The following is a 26,978-nucleotide window of genomic DNA, read 5'->3' on the forward strand; positions in this document are numbered from 1 at the left end:
TATAATAAAGTCATTAGTATGTACGGCGATTTATTTGTATTGTGTTTATATAATGAGATAATTACATTATAACGTTATAGTTAATTGAATTTATGTAATTGAATTATAATTTAATTGTTATATCTAGTTTGCTGGAAAATTTTCTAGAAACAAGTTTCGAAAAATTAACATTTCAGTTAACTATTTAAATTGTACCTCGATAAAGTTATTTATTCTTCTTAATTTTTAAATAGAGTTGCATACTTGTAATATTTTCATTAGAATACCACTAACAAGTATTGTCATCTAATATTTTTATCTCAGTCGATTTCTTTATCAGACTGCTGAAAAATGATTATCTTTTAAAAAGTTATTCTTTAAATTTCTCTTTATCAGTAAGTAATTACAAACACCGCAATCTACCGTTGTATAGAATTAAATTAATAATACGATATACCATACAAGGAATAAGAGAAAAACGAAACGATACATCATGGTTGTGCTTATTTTTTTATGCAAATGAACTCGTCAAGGGATGCACTGCCTTTTTCGAAGCGACGCGCGACGTGGTTAAAAAGAGATCGATCTGCACTGGACAGGGGCATTCCAACGCGTCGTCGTTTCTGGCGATTTTTCAGCTACGAGTTTCGGTTCGACGACTCGGACCCACGCTGATTCAGAGCCCGCGTGATAAAATCCGGAAAGAAGAAATATTCTGCCACTAGGAAGGATCAATTTAATCGAAATATATAAAAATTACATCGCAATATTTGGAATAAGGATTCGCATACACGTTTCTTTTAATTTTTTAGATTTTTCATCTGTTTTTAACCCATTGATATATTTGTTACTATCGACGTATTGATTGCATTTATTTATCGAGTTACTTATCGGATTACGAAAGTATATACGAAAGAGAAATTACGTCACGTACCGTGCATGTATGAATAGCATCGTCGAGTCATTAATATTCTCATGGAGTAAACGAACTGAACGGTAACAGCCGACAAAGTATCCATGTTCCTGAACCCTTTTCTAATTGGGATGAAGAACAGTTTCTTTCGAGCTCTCGTAGACCTCTCGGCTAAAACGTATCATCGAAAATTTGTCACACGTTTTCTGTCGAACAGACGTTGCTTTTCCTTGAAGATTCATATCTATAATTAGCGTATTGTCCCGTCTGAAAAATGAGGGAACGAGTCCCGATCATTTCTACTGCGTGTCTGAAAGGCGTGGTGCCTGCCTTTCTCTTCTTTTTTTATGCTGCAGCGTGTGAAAAATTCGAGGACTCTTCGCGAATACAATTTGAAACGTGACATACTTATATCCCAGCTAACAAAAGTTTGTCTCGTGCTTAAATTACAATGCATTCGAATAATCATTTTCTTTGGGAACTTCATTTTATAACCGAAATATTGAACAGTTTTTTGTACAATTCTGGTTTAGTTATTAAGAGTTTATGAACCGAATGGACGTGCTTGAATTTTATACTTTCATTTAAATTTATTCGATAGTAATGCAATTTAATATATGAGTAGTTTGGAAGTCACATTCGAAAATTCTATAAATTGAAAAATAGAGCGAATATGATACGTAATATCTTCCAAAATTTTGCTGTTTAAAGCATGCCAGTTATATTTATGCAGTTAAAACTGCAACCATACTGAAATATTCGTATTAATGAAATTTTACTTGTACTGCAAAATGTAGTTAATTTACTATGTAATTATCTCTGTTATATCGATAGAAATTAGAACGAGTGAGATATCAAATGCAGATCAGTAGCAAGATCAGTCACCGAAAACGTCCAAATAAGATAAAATATCAACGGAATTCACTCTGACAGTAATCAATTTAAAGAGTAAATAGTAAATCAATTTCAGACGATTATACAATTTGATCGTATTTGTAAGATCGCTGATGTAATATCCTTCTACGAAAATTAATTCATCGTGTAAAAAATGTAGATCTGAGGTATATACGTATAAAAAAGTTAATATCATTTTCATAGTAGGTTCATTCTCTTCTCCATTAGCGATAGTTTGGTAACTTCTTGGCATGCTTTCAACCAACTTTTCGGCCGAATAAAATAGCAGCTTTCAATTTTTCGAACACCACCATTCTCGAAATTTATTCCTCGTTTATAAAAAACCAAATATTTTCCATGAAACATAATGATCGATGACAGAAAAATATATGAAACGAGATTTTCTATCGTAGTCACAGAAACAAAATTCGACCAATTGACTGAAAAATATTGCGACCGAGTTATTATCTTAACGAAACGTTGGTGATTGGAGGCTTAAGCATCTTTCACGAAACGTTTACATTTTACTATTCCTCGAAGTCTTTCGATCTTTCCGAATTCGAAAATATTGGGGCGCAGGATGAAGACAGTATAAAATGAATAAGGGAATAAGGGCTACGGGACCGGTATCACGAGAAACTTGCGAGTTTAATCAGTTTTACGAAAGTGGTTGTTACGTAGGTTGGAATAAGAGAAGACTAGCTTCCAGAAAATTGGAATACGTGTTTAAGTTCTGAATACGGGGCGGCTATTGATCTTCTGAATTGCAAAATAAGGTAGGGTTTTAACTGATCGTTGTTCAGTTGAAAATAAAGGCGGTGTTTATTTTTGCGAGTATACGTCAGCGAACGTGAAAAATAAATGAAGGAAGTGTAAACTTTGTTCGCGTATTGTGCAGTAACTATTTATTTTCACTGTTTTTTTTTTTTTTTTAAATAAACGCAATGTGGTTCTAACGCTGATGAGATAAACGAATAAAATTTCCTACGATAAATATGGTGAAAAATATTCAGAAACATGTGGAAGAAGTATTATCTTAATTACTGAATTCATTCAGAGTGATGTAAAATATTTTTACTACCAATATTGATATTGGTATCACGAAGAATGAATGAAATAGAAGGAATAAGTAAGAATGGGAACCGTTGTCACGCGTTTTTAATTAGCTGTTTAAAGGAAACGATTACACAAGAAAAATATAAAAAGACGTAAATCATGGCTCGCTTAACTCCCGTCTTCGCGAGGACTCGTTATTCATTTTGTTCTTTACCTTCTGTTTCATCTACGCAACTGCAGTGAGAAAAATCGCGTTCGCAAAATGTTTGAGCAAGTTCGTAATTTTAATCTATCTTTAAAAAAGATTTAAAAAAGTTTAACGTGAATTAAGCTTCGACTGAATTCCACGATTCTACAGATTTTAATCCTCTTAAATTTACAGGTCTGCCAATCCCGTATTTTTAATACATGCGCGCAAAATTCCTTCATCGCGATGCTATTTGATATTTTTTCTTCTCTTTTGCTAACAAAACTACCGACAAACGAGAAAACATTTATGGTAACTGATTCATTTACGATGATGACTAGACATTCAAGGTCGCAGTTTATGGCAATTGGTAATTAAGAATACAATGAATGATGCTCGAAAGAGGACGATCAATTCACTAGCTACGTGGCAGCTTTTACTTAGTACCTATGTCTACAGTTATTCAGTATGCATCTTATCTCTAGATACTGTTGGTACACGAGTGTATGATTTTTAAACAAACATAAAGCAACGATTATAATATTTTTCGCGCGTTTCTATATGTTTTCTCGGCGATTACACGTGCTTAAAAGACCGCCGTGTTAATTTCGTTAATGTACACGATAGTAATCGTTCCTCGTTGAGAAGTACGTTGTGAATTCGCAATTTCCGCGAAAGAAAATGTGCAGAATGTGGACTTTCCGGTAAACCGCTTTTTCGTGCCTCGCGGTTGGCAACAGCTGAGCAAATATCATTATCTTTATCGTTATTTTCTTGTCCTTGAATTTAACCAACACTTTGCGGCAAGTTGTCGGCTTTTTGCATTAACAAAAATACGTTAAAAATAACTACGTGCGGAAAGAATTGAATAGCCTTTCTGTGACGAGTATTAGTATGGTAAAGAAGATAGAATAATGACCCGATCTTGACTACTATTCTTCTCTGAATAATAGTTAAAAGAACATTGCACATATGTTTGGAAAAAGAAAAGGATAATAGAAAATTTGTATTATCTGTATGTATTTGTGTTAGTTTATTTACGATAAATGTAGATGAAGATGTTTTTAATTGCGTTTAATTTCTCCTAGCTTTTTCTTCTTGTTATAGAATTATCGTAGAATATTATATATATGATATTTCTATTCTTTTACAAAACTTTCATTGTTGTTCAGAATATTTATATCGAACTTATTATACGTTTGAAATATTTTAATCGATCGAGATATTTTATATTTTTGCGCGAGCATCGATGATGCGTTTGTTGAAATTATATCATCGATTAGATACAAGATATTTAGGAAACTCTGTTAATATTTCGTAATTACGATTATCAGCATATGAATCGTTCTGATCGTTTGATTTATTAAAATTCCACGCAGTTAAATATCAAATTCCAGTCGTTTAAATTTAAAGTACTTAAGAATTTCAAACATTTCGCTGTAATTGTAATTAAGCTTTCATTCCATTTATGTGTAATGAAGCATGTGATGTATGCTCGATATTACCGTAATATTCTACAATTGTCAACTATAAATCACGCTCCGTTTACTTTATTTATTCAACTACTTTGTCCATCAATTACGTACGAACTGTTTGATTGATATAATTAATGATCAACATTTAAAATTGCGTGGAATTTCATTTATTTGAACGTATTAGGTAATAGTTGATTGTAATAATAAACGCGATGAATAATTCAGTAATAGCAGTAATTTATGTAAAAAATTCAGCTTGTGGAACATTTTAAAGATTCCTGAAGCGTTGGTCCTCTCGCAGTTGTTAATCATCGTTTGCATTCTGCTGAAATACTTGTTCGCGCCGTTTTTCGTTTCTAACTCTGGAAACCATCCAGGAGAAGGAAGGAGACGCAGGGTTAATTCGTATTTACTGTCACGTACCCGACGTACCTTTATTATACTCGCGTCCTATCCTTGGTGCACGTATCCGACTCGCCTGACCGATTTTATCTTAATTACTTCGTTTCATCTCACTTCATTTTCGCTCCGATGCGACGTTTTGCTCGTTCTCTCGGTGCACTGCGTCTGTCGATTCGTTTCTCATTCTCCGCGTCTTATTGCAGCTCTGCGACTTAACAGCCTTTAATTTTCTCTTAATTACTGGAATTACAATAGCCAGTGACAGATCCACGATGTTTCTTTCGATACCAATGATTTATTGCTCTCTATCTTTGTTTATCTTCCTGTTCTCGCGGAATAACGAGCTCGTTTCGCTTTCCCGAACTGCAATTGTTCGTCGAATTAGACGCATCACGATCTGCCACTCCGTAGTTCTTGAAGCGTGAAGAAATCGACGCTTCAGAGGCAAATAGGACGACTCTGTTCAATATAATTTCGTTTGATACTAATGTTATCGTTTACATATATGTATCTAAATATATTGCAGCGGGCGTGTTTCTCGCTCGCGCGTTTGTCTGCAAATGAATACGAAAGACTTGATTTGTATTTCGTTTGACCAGTTTTTTTGTTACATTGTACAGGCCACGTGATTTATGATTGCAGTAGGTGTAACGTCGGTTTTATTTAGTACTACGCTATTTTTCACTGCTAGCTAAGCTGACAAGCTACGTATGTTCGAACGTCGCGAAGAAAGTAGAACAACGTCTGTGAAATATTATCGGAACTGTGTCTTTCGATTTTGGTACTTCGAGGTATGTTTCGCGTGGAAAAACTTTAATTGTTACAGGGCTAACAACAGCAGTAACGTCGATGTATTAAAACGTTTCTTTTCTCTAAAAAATCTTATGAAATAAAGATTACGTGGAAAAGAAATCTAAGAAGCATTTTGGCACAAATTGTTTCTTCAGAGCAAAAGTAATACGCGTATTGGTACAGATGAGAAGCAAAAGTGATAAAAAGAAAAAAAAAAGGAACGTATGACATATATACATATCACGATCAGATGCAAAGTATAATAACTAGGAAACAAATTCGATACAGAATCTTGTCGAGAATAGTTCGCTAGTGTCGGACGACCAGTCTCGTTACGAGATAAAATCCGGTGATAGATTACTCTTTGGAAAGAGTAAATTTCCGCAATGACTTCGTTAACGGAGGAATTGTCCTCGTAATTTCTGGAACAGGTTGTCTGAAAGCGTTTTCCCGAGCATGGAAGAGTAACGGTTTCGACGACGTTCCGGATTCCCTTGATATCAATTCGAACATCGAACAGATGCGGCTATCAAATAAACGTCCAATTGGCACGTAGCCATTCCTTGCAGTCATGATATTTTCGAAGTGGGTTTATACCCTTAAGTTTAGTCTATGTTTGTCCGGAGAAATAAGCATGTACATTGATACGTAGCTTCATTTTGTTGCGCTTTATTTAAGTTCGCTTCGTATGGAAATTAAATTCTATTTCCCGTTGGAAGAGAACGAAAGTTGCATTGTATTCTGTACCTTAAAGCGCAACAAATCGTCGTACCTCTGCGTACAACGTTTTTATTTTAAATTTTGAACTTTCACGATGATTGTGTGACATATTTGTAGTCCGGGCTTCGATTATATTTTTGATAATATATTGCGCTGTTTTCTCACGTTCAATTAAAAAAAAAAAAAAAAAAGAGAGAAAAACGAAAAAGCAGTCGAATAGTATGATAAAAACACTTGTCAACAGGATTTCCACATTAAATACTTTTAGCGAAAACGCATATGTTAGAAGTGCGCTGCATCATGATTTAAGCATGAGTAAAATTCATTTGTATATTTGCGATGCAGCAAGCTGCCGATCATCAAAAGCGGATACGACAAGCATTTGTAATAAATATCTTTGTTACGATGGTATAATATCGATTTGGTTGGAACAGAACGAATTGGTCTGCTGAACGTTTCCATATACGTACATACGTATAACGTTTTCTACCCTACAAACCCGCTTATAGAAAATCCTGAGGCTGTTTTAACTGAATTTATTTGGGAAAAGTGTTTGACGAGTGAGAGAGAAAAAGAAAGAGACTTCGGAGCCACGATACGATTTTCAACGAGCTCTTAGTTGATTTTTATTTTTTCTTCTCTTCCTCTTCTTTCTTTTTTTTTTTTTTTTTTAATCGAACATAGGAAGCCTGGTTGTCGAAGCAAAGTTAAAAGAGTTCGTCTCGTTATTCTCGATGGATGGAGAGAGAAAAAGGATTGCTTTTAACAAGCATGTCAAAGCGATCTCTATACATAGCCAAGGAACGTTCAAGTGTTCGAGTTTCAAAGGGCGTTTCGGACGCGTTTAATCATCAAAAATCATTGCGTGTTCGATCACCTCGCTCGATCAAGCCGTTTTGTAAAACTAAACCCCGTGCCATCGGAGTTGAAATCGTGAAATTCTCAGTTTTTTTTTCAAAGAAACCTTTCGCGCTCCATTTCGCCATACTGAATCGTTCGTAAATGGCACGATGACGCACAAAGGGCGCCGTCGTAATTGACTTAACGCAATTTCATCACCTCGATATCGGCAGACGACATTCATTTTGATTTAAAGCATAATCGAAAGGTAAAAATGTACTAAAAAAATTACGAAATTTGTCCTTTTCTATGAAGTTTTGTATGGAATTTATTTCAAATAATTTAGAAGCAGATTTATTTTAAAGAAATTCGATTTATTTATAAAAAAAAAAAAACGAAAATCAAAAAGCGTGAAATTCTTCAGAAGCTTTTTTCATTGTGATCAAATATAGTTCGAAACTTATTACAGTTTTGTTGGCATGCAGCTGTTGAAAATAATTTTCGAAAAGCCTATTGTCTAGTTTTTTCTTCTTTTTCTCTTAGTTTATGTATTCATTGTTATTATTTCTGTTCTAGTTTGATGCTTGTTAAAAGTTTATAATAGACAGAAAGTATAGAATTAAAAATGCAAAAATCTGAATTGTAATGTTGAGTTAGTTATCGCAGTTGTTTCAGCTTTTTCCAAAAACTTGTTAAACGAGTTACATGGAGCAAAAGTATGTATTGTCTTTTTTCGTTCCTTTTTTTAGTTTCTAAAAATTGTATGGAAAATTTCGATGCTGTAATTGAAACAATGTTGCAATGTTGAAACAAAACTGCGATTCTATAAGATTGTTAGAACGAAGAAGAAAGAAAGAGAAGATGAAAACTATATTCGCTATAGTTATATTTAGCTAAACTAGATTCGATTAAATCTTTTCTCAGGAGGAAAAAGTTTATTCGATATTTAATTTCGTAATTATTTAAAATAACGAAAGAATATAATCAATTAAAAAGTTCACTATTTATTAATTGTGTATTGATTTACTAAAATTTCCAGCTGAAGTTGACCAACTGATTTTGGAAAATCAACTGATTTTCTTTTTGTACGTAGTATTAGGGAGTTCGTTAATTACGGTATTATTATAGTTTTTAGGCGAAGATGGTAGCTTACTGCATTATTATAACTTTAAAGTTCATAGCACTCATTATAGAAATTATAACTTGAAAGCAATTTACGTCGAACAAGTGTGTAAAACTAGATATAGTTTATATCTCGTTTGTAAGATGACGCGATAAACCTTTTGAACGACGATATAAAGTTCGAAACTTTTATAACATTTACTGAATATTTCAGAAATGTAAATATATTATGTGCTATTTTATATTATTAAACTGTTTTTATCTTCCTTTCATATCTTTTTATTTTTGTTGCCAAGTTATAGTTAAAATGAAACATTTTTACTACAAATAAAAAAGGGAATGGGGCTTTAAAAACTTGTCGCATTGTATATACATATACGTAAAAAAAAAAGAAGGAAATAAAGAAGGAAAAGGGAGAAACTGTATTTTTACCTCTAGCGCAGGTTTGTAAATATTTATAAAGTACCTTGATTTAAAAATCGAATTTACATTATCGATTGTACATATTGCATAAAGAAAATTTGTGCTATTTTGTATCATAAAAACATGTAAAGCAATTGGCCGATTAACGATATCATTTATGTTTTAATCATTAGCTAGGAAATTATTCGTTTTAATTTTTTCCTTTTGCCAAGTATCTACACGTGTTTTATGCTGATGTGTTACTGAGTTATTCAATTCAGAGAAAACGGGGTCGCGTAATATTTAGGTTAATAATGTAAAATGGAACGAGGTTTCCAAGTAGATAATGTAACACGATCTGAATCCACTTTTTCTGCGTTGAATGCAACAAAATACGTGAATTTGAATTTTCCTTTTCTCCATAGTCGAACAAAATATCATTTACCTTTCTGCCATCCTTTTTATCATATCTCTGATTTTATGTTATCTTCATAAAGTTCCGCGCTTCGCTTCAAAGCTTTTGAGATTCATAATTTTCTATTCACCGAATAGACTGCACAGAAGCTTTATGCTTCTTGTTCAAAAGTAATTTTTCCGGAAAAAGATACGTAACAGGAATGAGATGCCCTATTCGGATTGCAAATCCAAGAAATAGCGGAATGGTATATGTTTGTATATTTTTGAATATTTCTAAATATGCAATATTTTTCAGATATTTATCAGTAGATTCAATTCCACAAAACCAATCAACGCTCCACACTCCACAAAATTCGTTACGATGCTAGAAACAAAATCACGTTCTTTCGATTCTTTGAAGCAATAGAAAAGATTAGAAAAGAAGCACGCAATAAGCGAAACCTGTTTTTTTACAGGAAAGCGAGACTTACATTTTTATACTTATCGTATGTTTCGTTTCTAGTTATATCGTATTGAAATCCCATCAACCAAATTATTTAGAAAGTGGAATTTCGTGTAGCCGTCAGTTATTTTTGCGGAAAGGAATTTCACAAAGTGCTCTCGATACAGTTGCTCGGTGTACAGCTCTCAGGCTCTTTCGCACAGTTAATCGTGAATAAATCCACGGGTGCTTTCCTGCATGACTCATAAGACACGCGAAGAATATACAAGTTTTCTCTCGACGGCGCGCCGCCTCGATTATTCAGATTTCAGATGTTGCATTACACCGTGGATATTGCATCGTTGGCTGTTTTCGCTGGTTCCTCGGCACGCTGTGTTTAATCAGTGCGGGGCGATCTGACCGAGGTCGCCGACGAATTCAGGGCAGACAAGAGCGAACGAGCGGTGAAATCGCGCGGTTTTACTGAATTTTTATCATCTCCGCGAGATTTCGACGTTGTTCCGCGTGATCGCAGATAAACGAGGCATCTCGCGAACGAAAATCCTTTTGCTGTTTTTTCTGCCGCTTTTTCAAACCAGTTCCGCCGCTTTTTAATAACGTTCCCTCGAAGTTTCCTCTGATCGTCCCGTACGTTGAACGCTCGAAGAACGCGATAAATCTTTGAGTTTCGTCGAGTCTCGAAAGTTTTCGAGAAAAGGAGCTTTGCTTCGACTTGAATTTTCCGCAACCTCTAACTGCGTCCGGTTATTTCAATTATTTAGACTTGCTTGATGCGAGTTGTTTGATTTCGTCTCTTTTATCTGTTTTGTGTATTTAACAGATTCGAGAATGTTTTCATCGACTTTTTATTTGAACATTGCAAGGCAGATAAGTGGATGAAATATGATTGAACGTATCGTTGGACAAATTAGATATACGAAGACTCGGCTCGAATATGTATATTCTCTAATTTATTCTCTCCTACTCGTTTGGATTTATTAACTCGGTTGCATACTCGGCTTTGAAACGTCATATTATATATCTTTTATATTTATAATTATTGCTGTTGCACAATATAAATTTCCGTTTCGAACGTATCTCAAAACGACGATAACATTCGTGCATGGAAATCGTAGAACTTGAAAAATAGTGGTAGTTTATACTTTACAGTTGATTTTGCAGTATATCCTAGGTTAAAAATTGGTTAATATTTCACGATTATTTCATATTCTGCGAGACAATGCAGTTTCTCAGAATTATCTAGAATTAATAACTAATGGAATACTTGCATTCTGGATTGCTACGTACCATGGAGAGGAATTAGCGTTTCAAATTCGTGGCTTCGCAACTTGTAACTCAGTTTCAGCTTGAAGTCGTTGCAATACAATGCGTTGTTGTATCCTGTCGAAAATTATTCTGTATGCAGTTTGGCTGTCAAATTTTCATAACAAATTTCCGTTGCTCCCCTTTAATTACGTACTTGATCATAATCTCGTTATTACTCAAGTGATTGCTGCATATTATAAGATATTTTCTCAGCAAATCTATTAAACTTTTAAGCGTTCTATACATATGTACATATGTATATTACTTATTTTTCCACTATTCGAATATTCTGTTGTCCGAACAAAATGCCTGCTGGTAACAAGTATTTCCTTGTCAAAAAGGTGATTGCTGTATTTTCTGCAAGATCCATTATCCGACCATTCTATAACATCCAAGAGTCAACCCGCTGATCGTGCACGCTTGCACACGTCGTAAAACAATTCGTGAGAAGGAAAAGCGTGCTGGGGTTAATCGTCGGTGAACGAGCGTAGAGGAAGCGCGGTTTCGTCTGGGAAAGAGAGGAGGAGAACCGGTAGTCTTAGTCGTAGGTCGTAGACTGTAGACGAAGGGGGAGACAGCAACTCGATCTAGCGACGATCCCGACCGGATACCTGAACGGATACGTTCTTCTTCGTCTATACGATCGATCTCTGGGTCGTTTTCCACGAAAGGAAACGCGATGAACGCATGTCGCGGAATGTTCTCGTTGCCAGCTAACATAGTAGCGCAGCTGAAACTGGAATTCGAGTATCAATAATTTACCGCATCGTATGTTCTTCGAGCAAAGCGAACAACCGCTGCGGAATTTCTTCGCGAATTAACGAGAACCGAGGAAAAATGTTAACTAGACACGCAGGTGTCAAGCGGAAGATCGACGCGAGGTTAACTGGTTCCGACGAGGAAAGGTGTCCTTCCTCGTTAGCAGTGTCATTTCCGGTTGAACGTGACGGAAATCCACGATGTTTGTACCCGTGACGAAGGCGCAGAGACACATTTCTTGCGAGAAAACAATCAAAACGTGGATCGTGGGCGAGTAGAGCCTTTAATTGTGATGCTAAATCATTGGATGAACGTAGCTCGTATTATACGTGGACGTTGGGTCCTGTGGTCTTAGGATAGAGAGTTTCATTAGACAGGCTTCTTTGTAACTTTGTTCCTAGAGTATTGGGATTTTAGCGTTTGACGAAGTTTGATGTTTGTTGTGGAGATATCGAAGAATACGGCTATAAAAAGTGTTTAAATAACATTGTATTTATTATAGCATTTACACGCTAATTAATTAGAATCAAGTTTTTGTCGTAAAACTGCTCGTACGAAATATAGAATGTTGTTGCAATTAGGTGGTAGATTTTATAATTTTACATTATATCGAAAACATCAATATTCATCAATATTCCGCGTTCAAAATATTCATAATATGCAGTGTTAAAATTGTCATTTAGGTGTAAATATATTTAATAATATTATAATGTAAATATTTTAATATACGATATGATAATGCATTTCTTGTTAAAATGTTGAGATTGTTCCATTTTAATTCTTTAAAAACAATTTCGTCAAACGCGGAGCAAAGAAATTACATTTGCACTAACGTAATAACTTTAACTGGTTTATTCTAAAGTTAATTTCTAGAAACAGTAAGAGATGGCCAAATTTTAAGTAAACAATTTATTTACGAATGCCTTGTAAATTTCATAAGATATTCGAGAGGAAAATTACATTCATGGAAGCAGATGTAATTTCAATTTTCAGTAAAATGTAAATGCTCGTTTCATTTATTCGTCTTTCATTTTGTACTCTTGGAATTTTTTATAATCGCATCGGAAAATTACTCGCGTTGCAAACTAAAATATTCAAAGCGGATGGAATGACATAAATAATACGATAATATGTACACACGTTTTTAATGCAGCTTTAGAACTCAAGTTCCTGTCACACTGTATTATGCTATACATAGCGCTCAAAAGTAGCGAGCATTATCGCTAAAAATATATTTCCTGATCGAACGAACGCACAAGACGTAATTTCATGCAAGACCTTCGCGTCATTCTCCCATACTTTACCACCATATTTATCTTTCCTAAGCTCAACGACTGCAAACAGGAATTTATATCGTCACCATTGCAATACTCTATTTTATTTAAGCATAAATCGAGAGAATTTAATCTCGTTCGAATAGCGGAATGCTCTTTCGTGGGGTATGCTATATACACTGTACTGTATGTTATTAACCAATGCAATGCCGGAAGAACGGAAGAATTTATGGCGATTCGATGGTTCGGCTGTGTGACCCTGCAAACCTTATAACTCGTGTAACCTGCCTTTTCGTCCACGATCGTCTGGTAATTTAATCTTCGCTTTAAATTACGATGTTCCTGTTGCTACGATGTTAGTTCTCGTTCGCGTAGCGAACGAGTGACTTCGTTCTAATAAGTGTAATCAGCCAGGTTTCTTGACGTCGAATGAGATTATCGGAGTAATGTTGATTTCTCGATCGAAAAAAAAAAAAAAAAAAAAGAAAGGAAGAAGGAAAAACATCGATCTGATCGTATCACGCCGGTTAAAAACGTTCCGTTGGAAACATTGCAAATTTTCATCGGTATCTGCAAATACTGATGTAATTTAATCGTTAACATAATCAGGTGAGGACGGAAGCAATCGGATAGTTGAAACGATGCTGTGTCGTAATTTTAAGTTTTTTTTTTTTTTTAAGTAAGTGGTTTAATACTCAATGGAATATTTAACGAGACATTTTATTTAATCGTTGTTTTATTAAAATACCTATTTTAATGACCGACTGTGAACGTTTAATTAATACTTAATTTTATGAGTTACAGTGTTAGTAATTGAATTTAAACGGTCGTGTCGTAAAATTGTTTTTGCATAAATTGACTTAAATTGAAATTACATGAATTAGAACGACGTACTATAGTGGGTTTTAATCTGTGTATAAATTTATAGTTAAATTATTTATATTTTTATGAAATTTATCTTCACTAAATTTATAGAGAAATAGAAACTTCTTCAATATTTTTAAAATGTTAAACCAAGAACGATATTTTTAATCTTGATAAATTAGATAAGCTGGAATCTCATTCAATAACTTAAAAATAATCTTGCTTATGGCCATTTTGTTCGTACGACAGTTTTTTAGCAAAGTAATATTCCGAGTTAGAAAGTTAGTTCAGCGTGTACGAAATACAGGGAATTTCACGAATTAAAGAATGCAACGTTGTCTCGGTGACTGGGGCTTCTATTACGTTTTGAAAAAATTATGAGGACATATAAATTTTTGGCGAGCCGGTAGCGAGCTGCTAGCGTGTCGCATTAATTTCGTACGACTGCGCTGAAATTTAGTTACGCGCGATATATTCGTGGTTCGCGGCAAACCGCGAAATTGGATTCGAAGAAAAGACTGAACAATTTTTTCTTGCAAAGTAGTCCGTCATAATGCTAAAAACGAGTAAACTTTTCTAATATAAAATGCAGGAAAATATGCCATTTTTTAAAACCTGTAGGCCCTCGTTTATTAGAATGGATTATCGGAATATCGATTATTGGAAAATTTGAGGGTGGACCCGCGTAAAAAAGATTATATAACAAGGATAGAAACTGAAAGAAATCGTTACATTTTTATTCAGAAATTTTTGCTTCTGTTTAATATTAATATTTATAAGATAGGGTCGAACTCCATTTACCTACCTGAACTTCATTTATGCGAACGAAATTTTAATTAATACCCGATTAAATACGCTTGAAATACAATTTGAATACTATTTATATTAAAATATGGAATGTACAAATTCATGCATAAAAGATTAGAATTTGTAATTAGAACGAGGACAAAGTGAAACGATGGCTACAAAAACTTATTCAGTTCATTAAAACGCGTGCGACTAAATCGTAGAGATAATTGCAAGATATAAATTCGAAGCAAAACTTCGACTATTTCATCGGTCCAACGTAATTATACTGAAATTATATTACTGAAATTGAATCTAAATATTCTGTTGAAATTATTTTATTGATCTGAATAGGTATATACGGATTTTAAATGTGAAGGGTAAAATTCATTGGTTACTCGATGAATTTCCAGGTCAGTTTCGAAAGTACATTAACATGAGATCATGTACATTGTGAATCTCTTTTTTTTTTTTTTTTTTTGATTGGCAACCTATCGTATTATCGTATTACAATTGTGAGTCATCCTCGTGAAATTGTGATTGACTCATCCATTCATGGATAAGCATAATTTGTCAAATACAAATTCGAATGACGGAACGATCGGCTACTTTAAATTCATTGTTTCCATTCGCTTGAGTCACGCATAGTCTCAGTGATACGTAATCCTATGAATGGCCGATGTTCTCACGAAATATTTATCCATGGAACTTTCACGGTTAGAGGACCGTTATATGTATATTGGAAGTGCTCGCATGTCCCAAAGAATAATCTATCGAAACGATAGGGATTATGAAGCTTTCTCATTGACATAAGTTCTCTAGAAAGTATTTGGACAATTTTATTTTAACGTTGGAAACGTTTCTCGAAAAGTGAAGGATAACCATATCTAACGATATAAATATCATATCGTTGGTTAATCAAGTAGGAAGTCGAGATAAAAATTGGTTTCTTTGCTTTGAAAGGACAAGAATCACAGAGTGGTCCTATCAACGTAATGTAAAGAATGCCACTGTTTTTCGTCATTTTTGAATTTTCCATCGCATCCCAGTTACATTGCCTGATATTTTTCAACTTGTAACCAAGAAAAGTACTCAAAGGGATATGATAGCGTTTTCAGATACATAGATACTCGAGAGGGAAGTGAATCAGGCTGCTTCCACTCAAGGTACTCTCGCGCAAACACTTGACTTATCAGCCGTTTCGCTTTAATAAGCTAATCGATTCGTATGTATAATTGCTAATGGATATCTTATCGCTGCTGCGGTTATGTTTTCATATTTAATACGAGCTGCATACAATGTAATCTAAATGAATCTAGATCGCCATTACGTCTCTTTCCATGATAGCTAACGGGATTGCGTATTGCGGTTATCGGTTTTCCAATGATAATAATACCGCGACCGAATATTTTCCTAATGATTATTCGTTACGATTTTACTATACGATAATATTTTACTATACGATATATGTTTTTTTTAAAGTACTGCATTATTACGAAGCAGTTTTGCAGAATTATAAATAGCATAATAGTCCACGGGGAGAACAGACTTTGCTTATCTTCGAGGTATTATGGATTGGTATCGATATCTTGAAATCGTTTATTTCTTATTAAATGATAAAACTTCGATGAATGAGTCTCTCGGAAGCGGGATTGATCAAACGCTTTTATCGATTCCTTAGTTTCATTATATAAGCGGATGATCAATCTCCAATTCTCAAGAAACAGACCTTAAGAATAAAGACCTCGATCGATATAAATATAATAATTTACAGAATAAATCTTCAAATATCTGGAACAAATTTATTTTGGCGATCTTTAAGCATGTTATCTAATACTTTATCCGAATATTACGTGAGACGTAGGAGAGAAATTTTCACGTTCACATTTCTGAGATGTGAAACGTTATATAAAGAATCCCTTTTGCATTTAATTAATACGAACGCTCTTAGTCGGCAAATATCGAAGGCGATATTTCCACGAGTGTATTTATTCGAGTTTCTCGCCGCGAAACGAATTCAGTGTGTTCGATGAATTTAAATTAGTTGCGCGCTGTCGCGGAATCCTCCTTTCGCGTAAACATTCATGAATCCATGAACGATCTCCGCTGCATTTTATAATAACGTTTCTGGCTAATGGCATCAGATGAATCATGAGCTGCAAGCCACGTCTCGAAGCTGAAATCGCGTAGGCGTCCAGCGCAGCGTGGCCGAATAGTTCGATGATAACACGATCTCCTCATTTAGATAAATTAATCTAACTAGTACCTTGTGCTCTGTTCATAGCCAGGCCCCGGTATCCTTTATCCATACATACTGCCAGCTCGAAGCTGTAATTATCTTTCACCAACGGCAGTGGTGTCTCTGAAGCACGGCCACACGCTTGATACTCGTCGATACCCGTTTCATGTCGATGCAATTAAAATAATAGCAGCACCCGGGATCCTAATTTCGCGCAACCTTATGCCAAAGAACCATAGGAATCCGGTGATACAGAGGTTTTCAATAAGAGATCGATGACATATTTTATTAACTTTCAAGAGAATATTGCTGGATTGTAGTTATCGATTTTGAGAATATTTTGGTATATGACGAGCGTAAAAGAAATATTCAATGAATATTGACTTTCATCGATAGTCTTGCACAGCGTAGGGGTGAAAATTATCCTCCAATGTAATTTAGGGGTTGTAAAGATATTTGAGTAAATATCTTGGAAATTATTCCAGCTAGAGTAAAAGTGTAAATGGATAAACTTAAAATTATTTCGAAATCCAATAAAATTCAATATAATCGTGCATGTTAATCAAATATTTTACAATTTTTATTTCGTAATCCTGTACTGTATAATTGGCAAAAATTCACACCTCCGGAAATTTTATATTTTTCCCATTTGTTGAGAATTATACGAATTTTCAATTTATTTTTACGCGGAAAGATACCAATGAGCAGAGTTAAACACCGTCATTTCTTCGTGATGATCGGTGCAACGATAATTATAGGGTTAATGCCTACGTGCAACTGACTCACAAATAAGAGTCTACGAAAGGAGCAAGATTCCCTTAAACATATGTTCGTAGGCGCGCAGGACGTCAGAAGCGCGTTTTCCGCTCTGCCATTATCCAATTACCGAATCGTATCTACCTACGGGATACTGAAATGTAATTTAAGAAAATTACATAACGTCAACCGTTGAAAAATTTTAGCGACGTTCATGACACATGATAATAGGATTTATATATTTTTTTATTAATTTCACAATGTGTCACCTAGATGTCAACTCGATGTAATCTCAATGGACTGAAAAATTTCTCTTCCATCTATCCGTTTTATTAAACAGTTTCATGAAAAGGAAAAATCATTAAAGCACATCTGAATACAGCGAGAATCGTTTGGTTGAACGAAGTAATGAGAAATCTGACTGCAAAAGTGATTTGAATAATTAGCACGATGTCATACAATTATTCATCCTCGACGCATAATAAACTGCAATCAATTATGTAAAATTTTTCATAATCTGGAAAATCGCATGGAAATCACTGATTTAATTGTCGATATTCAGTTGCGATTGCTGTACAATCTTGATGTAAAATCAATTTACCGTATTTTTATTATCGAAGGTAACTGCCATCTAAATCAATATCAACTTTTATGCATATCTTCGTTTTTCAATGATATTCGCATTCCTTTCGTATTTCGAATGATAAAGTGTCACAGTCAAGTGTTTTTACTGTCTACGATATCTAGTTGTACTCGTAATATTACGTGATCAGTTCAGTAGTAATAAGAATTCAGTAGTAAGATTTATTTAAAACCATAAATGGATAATTTTCTTATCTTTAATATTCTTTTTAAATAATTCATAATATTCCCCTTATCTTAATATACCCTTCTTTTTTATCTTAAAAACAGTCATTAAAGAATAACCTACAGTTATTTTAATTTAAGGACACAAAAAGAGATGTATAACAACTTGTATAATTTCTTTTCTGTAGTATGTTTTATACTGTATCTTCTGTAGCAAAATAATATATTCCACTTTGCTTTATCGATGCAATATATTTTATTCACACGGTTACAGTCTCCGTTTAAGGAGTCGATAGTAAGTTAATTTGCAAGGGATATTGCCTACTAGGACGTCAATTAGTTAAATACGCGAAGAATGTGGTTTTGAATGTGAGTTTCGGTATTGGTAAATTTCGCGCAAGAAACGTTCGCAGAAAAGTATATGTGTGGTTTCTACGCCGCTTCAGACACGTTAGTAATAAATTAATGTACAACTACGGGAACACGTGTGTTTCTAAGAAAACCTGGATTTCATTCGTTTACGATATAGAATGGAAATAGTTCATGAATAAATCGTTTGGAACGTACGATATATTTTTAACTAGTATGTCACGTTGCAATTATGTCGATCCCTGATCAATGCTGTAAACATTTTGAATTCATTTTGATTCTATTTTAGTTGTTACTCTTAAAACGTCGATAATTTTGATCTGACATAATTTCATTATTGTTGAATTATATTCGGGAAAATGTGAATTACATAAAAATTCGCAGTCCACAAATGAAATGTATTTATAATTCAATAATTTGTTATTAATATAATCTCTATTAATATGACACCGCGATGGAGATATTATAGATTGCGTAATTTCATGATAATTACAGTTACAATATTATAATATTGTATAATAATATTCTATTACCTTTGATTCGACATTTGTAATTCATTTACCAGGTCATCCTGCACGTACTTTGATTGCATTTTATACGTTCAAAATATTTATGCTCTTCAAATGGATTTTTCGTGAAAAGCCTATAAATCGTTTTCCGTTTATATTATTCGTATGGGCAATTTACCATTTATTCGATTTATTTTTCCCGCGAATGTTAGCGCACGCAATTGATAAATATACGGCGTTTTATTTTATCAGCTTCTGCAACGCTATTTTAAACATCATACGGCCTGTGAAAATGGCGTGTCAGTTTGTGCTGCACTTGGGTGCAGGTAATCAACAAGAGATTTAATGTGCATCGGTGACAGATTTGGATAAGCTCCAACTTCTTAATGATGACGGACATTCTCTAACTGTGTCTGCCAACAAAGATGTCACGTTCAATTAAAACTATACCGTGTCTTCAGGACCTTGTGAACCGTCTTCTCATCGATTATGATCAGTGGTGTCTTGAAAATTCGCCTGACATCGTTTAATTTATACTTGATCGTATGTATTAAAAAACGCGTCAAAGTATGTAATAAAAGCATGGTATAACTGCTGTTTGATTATGTAGAATTAAAAAGAAACAGCTGTCTGAAATTTAAATAGAATATTTATTAAGAATTTATATTTTTTTTCGTGTTAAAATAAATTATCTATACCGCGTTCAATCTGAGAGAATCCTTCGGACTTCACTTTGTAACGAGATTTAGTTCCATTAACGTTAATCTTTAGTTCGTGATGTAAAGAGTTAATAATTCCTCTATACTTCTCACTCTTTCATACCATGCATTTTTTCGATCTGTGTACAATCCGTCTCGTGTTAGTTTAAATTTTAAACGAATGATTTTTGTACGTAAAAACTCGATTAAAATATAACGTTATATCTGGAAGTCGATGGCTATAGTCTCGTTATTGATACAGAAATATTTATTTTATTAATTAATTATTAATTAAAAAACAGTCGCATCGAATGCTATAATATTTAAATAAATTGGTTTCTTTTTACATTTACGATACCATATTTAGTTACCTGGTAGAAAATATTCGATAACAGATATTCCTGATAAGGGATTGGGCTCTATAGTTCGCCCGATGGGAATGTTAATGCTTCTTTAGAATTAATGCGTTTTTTGTGTCGTGCATTTAAAAGGTAAATGGAGAGAAAAATTCATGCGAAAAATCCATTCTTTAAAACTTTGAAATTTTACGTTATCGTTGTACCGGAAGCTTACCAGTGATTTAATGAAATTCGTTGTCGTTAATTATTATCGAGCTTCATGACTGGCGTACAGACTCACGACGTATTCACGTTAATTAAAGTCACGTATCGACATCGACACAAGGGGGAATCTTGTTAACATTTTTCCTGTTTGTCATTTTTACAATTAGTTATTTATTGCGCTTGTGTCACGCCCTATCACCGCACGAATGAGGTTTATGATTAATAACCGAGTGGATCCAACTCGTTCTTATTAAATTGTAATTATGAGTGATCGATTCATCGAAGCTTTCGTACCTTACGAGATTGAAAGTCGAAGAACTTTGAAATTAAATTTCCTTGTCTTAATCATGATGTATTAACCTTAATAACATCTTGTTTACAAATCCGAGCAAATCCAAAAGTGGCGATAAAAATTGTTATCGAATCTTCTTATTCGACAAATGCAGGAGATGAACGCGATGAGTTGCATTTTCTATATCTTGCAAATAATATTTTCTATAATACACAAAAATATATGACATTAATATTATAAAAATTATAAAATACAGTGCTTCTTATGATATTTAATAATTCCTAGATTTCATTATCCTAATTATGCTCGTAAGTACATGAATTCGTATAAATATCCGCACTCTACTAGTACCGAATGTTTCACCTAGAGTCTGTTATCATCGATTTTTCTACTTAACATCGATTTCCTCGTATTTGGATTTAGTATAGTTGCAGTGTGATTGGTCACAGTCCTCGACGTAATTGGTCATTATTAATACCGGGAATTTCTTGCAAGAAGTCCGTCCACTTTTGATACGAGCCTTCCTTTCCGTCAGTGAATGTGAACAAGGAATCAGTTGTATGTATAAATGCGTATAAATAATGTTAACATTTAAATATCGCAAGCGTGCTGACCATTACGCAATGTGTTTTAAACATGAGCCAAATGCCGTATCCTGATATCTGAGAATCGTATTATGTGCTAACCTTGATGGTAGTTAGGAGGAATGGTAATTAGTATGTAGTATGTAATTACATAATCAAATCCAACGCGTCTGATATTTTGACATGATTCGCTGTTCTCAGACATTGGATTCTTTCTTCATTTCGTACATTTTCTTTTCCATGGAATTTAGTTTATTGATTTCAGGACAAATTTTGATGCAGCCTAAGGAATAATCTTTTTATTGTTTAATTTTATCTTTTGTCTCTTTTTTATCTATTTTTTTTTTTTTTTTTTTTAGAGAGAGAATTATGAGAAGTATAAGATTAATTAACTGATGTTTTTCAACAGAGATAACATTAATAATTTAAGGATTAAAATTTGTATGGAAACAATGGTTGTGTGGAGCACGTGTTAATTAGAATGATGGGTAAGGAACGTGGTTAGATCATCGAAGTCATTGTGTCTTGACCAATTGATATTCGATCTGCTTTAAATAGTTCAAGGCTACCTATTAATAATAACTGCCATTCGCTTGAAATTAACGGTATCGAATGTTGCTTACGCAATGGTTTAATAAAAATTACTTCCCGGAAAATTCCTAACGATATTTCCTTGAACTACTTAATTCTCCTATAATAAGAAGTGTTTTTATGCTGTACCTTATTAAAAGATTGCTAAAAGCATGCGCTTCCTTACTTGATGCTGATCGAACGAAAATTTAACGTGTAGATGAAACGTTAAAAACGTGCAAAATACTATTTGATCGAAGTAAATTTGCATAATATAAATTTGTAATATCGCATTTAATTTATTTAGCGTTTAATATAATTATTTCTGAACTCCAAATTTATAAAAGTTTTCCTGTTACCTCGGAATAATACGATCAAGTTTTATATTACGAAGCGTAAAATCATATTCCTGCGTGTTATGCTTCTGAAAAGAACAGAATGTTTATTTTAAATGCCGCTGTCGCCCTTGTGTCATTTTTTCAACTTGAAAAAAGCATGGAAAAGATGAAAATTCCAAATTCCAAGCGAAAAGATCACTGATATCGGCTTGCAAGGGGACTAACGACGCATCGCACAGGACGATACGATAGCAACACGCTCGATAATACTCTAGCCAGTGTGTAAATCAAATTTTACCCTTACGGACAGTTCCATTGATAATCGCGTGCACGAAGGTCAGTCAACTCCATGTGGTAATAATTTACTTGGTCAGGAGACAAGCTAAAACTGTGCATACTTGTGCACACATAGTCACGGAAGATGGGAAACTTCAGCTAGCTGAATTTATACTGCTGCACCGCGCGACATGGCGAACACACAAGAGGAACAGAGAAGAATGCTTCACAGGTTTTGTTTGAAGTAGCCCGTAACCTACACGATTTTGCTATTTTCCTCCATATAAGAATCGAGACTCGCTACTTTCCTTCTACCGTTACTTCGTATTTTGTATTCTTCTTTACCGCTTCTCCTTCCTTTTCCGCTTTTGTTTACAGAAAGGATCGCAGCTGCGAACTATGGATTTCCGTCGTTTTTTCGATACACTGAAGCGCCCCGAAGTGCTGCAGCTCGATTTAGAGACGTTATTTATGGGTACGGTTTTCGGTAGCATTTCCACGAGGAACTTGTTCCATTCGTTGCTGAATAGGGTGATGTTTCTTAAAGCCGGCGATCCACCGAGGCTAACGCGACACGTTTATTTCGATGAAACTTTATAGATACGTGATGTAGCATTTTATAATCGTAAGAATATAATAGCCCAGCGATAGAGATGTTAGGCTAATTTCAGTAAAATTTATTTTAACATTATTCTACTATTTCTGTCTGCGGGTCAATGCCCGGCAGGAGGAGCGTTTCAATTGTGCCAAGAAGATAGTGTCGTTGATTGAAATTATTTACGTATACGTTTATAGTATAAAATACAAGAAAAGCGTAGTCTGCCAAGTCTTCCAGCGGAATGAATGCAATCTGCCATGATGACTTCTCTTCCCTTCGTGATCAAATAATCTAATTTTTTGTAATGAAATACAATATACGATCGTATAGGCACAGTTTCGATCGATTAATGTTCGTGAAATGCCGTGCGTTTTCAGTATGTAGAAGGAATGTGTTAAAGAAATTGTTGCAGAAGATAACAGTAGAACAAAATATTGTATGCAGGGAGAAACTAAACTAATTAGTGAAAAATACGGTGTATGGGAGCAGGCGTATACAAAATTTTGATTGGTTTTTAACATTAGGGTTTAACATCTGCAAGAGCTGCGTCCTTTTCGCACGAAAAAATGATGGTCACCTTGACGCGTCTAATCAGCGGCTGATCGATATAAGAACGTAAAAAGAGAATCAAAATATTTTATTAGATTTCTCTCATGAAGTTAAAAAATTTTCATGTGAAGTATTTTTCCATATTTTCAATAGTTAAAAAAATAATGGCGTGTATGCAAGTAAACCGGGCATTGCTGCCGGTTGTCAGTGCCGTTTCAACTATTCACTGTTCACTCTGGAATATGAGAGCGCCTGTTTTTCCATGAATCGCCCGTTGTATTCGTTCAAAGTGAAACAGTGTAAATTCGCCTTAAGCCGATCCAAGCTTAACCGAACCAAACTGCGTAACGCTAAATTGCCACAGTTCTCGACATAGACCCTTTGTATTTGTTTCAAAAGGCAATATTTAACAGTTTAACACATAGCATTTCAGTTGCGAACAAGACCACCATCGGTGCTTCCAATTCCAACGAAATTTCTTTCCTAAAAATCAATAAGCGCAATATCTCAAAAACGATTTGAAATCGATCGTATACACGAAAGGTTAATGAATTCGTCTTCAGAAGCGATATCGAACGATCTGAAGAGAAATAAAACGAATTTGATTTACACACTGGAAATTTAGGATGTGCACGGCGTGCCGCAATCATCAGGTCCTCCGCAGATGGCTCAGTGTAGTAGAAACAACAAATTATGGAATTTCCCAACGGGTGGGTCATGTAAAATTCATATAAAATGGATCATAAAAAATTTGCTATCTGTTTTTTATCATCCGTATATTTATTAAATTTGCCTTTTTTAAATTAGGACTTTGGCGTTTACAGCATTAAGTATGTTAATTATGTATTTATTGTTTATTCGTTTTTTGTTATTCGAATAAATTTTTATTGCTAATCGTAACAAGTTTATAAACTGGCAACTGACGAGCAGAAATTATAGCATGGCGTGGACTGAAAGGCTCCCGTGGTGGGCCTTGTGAGGTCTCCGAAAAATTATTCACGATGCAATCTCGTATTAGCCCGAGCCAAATGGGCCTTCCAGATACTTGAATTTCGCTTCGATGAAAAAGGTTCCATGTATTTGTATCGAATCGGTTTTTCAAATGGCCCGGCTAATTTAGCTCGCCAATAAGAAAGATTCCGTATAAACGCAACCTGCCGGTGGATCTCCGGCTTTAGAAACGTTCTGTATATCGTATTTTATGTTTTCAACGTTGTGGCCATATTTACTTCTTTGTGCATTGACGTTTATGGATTTTTATGTAAGTTGAGACTTCTTTGCGGTTTTATGGCTTGCTCTTTAAATTTTGAAGTGTGGTTTTACGAATGCAGAATGGAATGGAACGTTAACGTAATCATAAAAGGACTAATAGAGATTCCATTATGATATTGGAATAAGAAGTGGTTATAAAAATTGAAGTAACACAGAAAACGATACTCTAATTGCTTTCAGCAGAATATAAAAATATGTAATAAAATTATTGATATTTCTTAAATGCACATATATACCGAATAATTTAGCGTATTATCAACATATATCTTGCATAACTAGTTCTAGTTGCATAAACATTCACAGCCAAGACATTAAATAGCAATTTTAATTTTTGTTTTCTTGTTCTTTCCCAACCGGAAAAATTAAACGATACTTAAAATATACCTGTTCCTCTTATAAATTTCACTATTCCAATTTGAAGATATACGTTCAGATAGAACCAACATACAAGGAATAAAAGTTTATCAAACTCGACGGTATTAAAAGTTGGCGAACTATGTTATCTCGAAACTTCTTACACCTGTTTAGCATACCAAGAACTTGGTTCACACGCTCGTTGCAACTTATGTAGGTACTTCTTCTCCTAATTTTGTGCGTTAGGTTTGTCATCGCATCGCTGATCTTGGAAGTGCTATTAAGATGTGATTATTATCTTTGTGAACAGGGTAACGTGCAACCCCTTGAGTTACATGCTCTTCACGGCTTCTCAATTTTCGCTCATTACTTCTTTGCCATAATCGTGACTGTGTTATTGGCCCCGAACAACACGAGCAGCACAAGGATCGCGAGCTTCACGCGCACTATGCACACCGTGGTACAGTTCATGGAACTGATATCGTAAGATCATAAATTCTTATACATTGCAAAAATTTTTCATTAAAACTGTACTGCTTACAGCGTCTCAGTAAAATTGTACGATATTAAGTTCCTGTCCGTCTTTGCTCAATCGCAGCCGGACTTTTATCGTACTCTTGGAAGGGACGAAAGTAGAAAACTTCGAGTTCTTGTCATATACTTCCTGAACTGCGTTCCTATAAAGATTTTTACGTCCTATAAAGAGTCAGAAATTATTCGCTTTAAACGTATCTTCGATATTTTCAAACATACTTAATAATTCGAAACGTAACTTTACCTCTTACCGAGTTTATTTAGATTGATTTTATGATCTTATTATGTTTCTTATACCGACTATACACCGTGATGCATAGTGTTGCATACTTGCCAGACGAATGCATGTAATTCAATGCGAGCCAGCAATTGGTGTAATGTAAGTGCAGTATAACCGCGGGAAGTGCGCTGGGTGGTCTGATTATATGAGATCTAGGTCTAAGATCCGAGCATCAAGCGGCGAGTAAAGATTGCATGCCTGCTTGCTTACATCTAGCTGCGTCACGTGCGCAAAATTAGCTTTACACTCCTAACGCCTTTTAATTCTTCAAGTCGTTGGAAAGCGAGGACCTCTCGCTTAGAATCTTCCACGAAAGTGAAACGCGAGGGCTTTGTATTCTTTCGGGTTTCCTACTTGTTGACTTATCAGAAGATTAGGGTAGTTTGAATCAAAATAACGAAAGAACGAAGTCGACGAGTCTCGTGACTTGTACGAGACTTTTATTTATTATTCTGCGTTTTATTAATTGGAAAGCATTCCTTTTCGAATACCTAACATATGTATGAGGAACATACTAATTACATGTAGCATACTTTCTATTACTTTTTCCTCGAAAGTTAGTTGTAGTAATAGAAAAGTGGTGTATCTAGAAGCTTCTCGTTCGTTGTTTTCTTGCCGTGACACGTTCTTTTCGCTTCGATCGAGCGTTTATTATTTATTTTTATCATTAGCAACGTCGACAACCGGTGTAGCTTTCGCGGAAATATCGCTGCTTTCAGCGACGATAGCTCAGTTTCGCTAAAATGTGTACAAAAACGGAC

At 34.5% G+C, this 26,978-nt stretch overlaps 1 protein-coding gene and 1 long non-coding RNA gene across 3 annotated transcripts in view; both read left to right on the forward strand.

The window, feature by feature from the left end:
- Positions 1-26,978, forward strand: part of LOC126921337 (HIV Tat-specific factor 1 homolog) — a 58,350-nt gene that overhangs the window by 12,733 nt on the left and 18,639 nt on the right. The gene's annotated exons all lie outside the window — the stretch shown is intronic.
- On the forward strand, positions 361-25,395 carry LOC126921341 (uncharacterized). The gene is made up of 2 exons (XR_007712296.1): positions 361-13,588; positions 19,562-25,395. It is a non-coding gene; the product is annotated as an uncharacterized LOC126921341 (long non-coding RNA).

This window comes from Bombus affinis, chromosome 10 (genome assembly GCF_024516045.1).
Source record: "Bombus affinis isolate iyBomAffi1 chromosome 10, iyBomAffi1.2, whole genome shotgun sequence".
NCBI lineage: Eukaryota > Metazoa > Arthropoda > Insecta > Hymenoptera > Apidae > Bombus > Bombus affinis.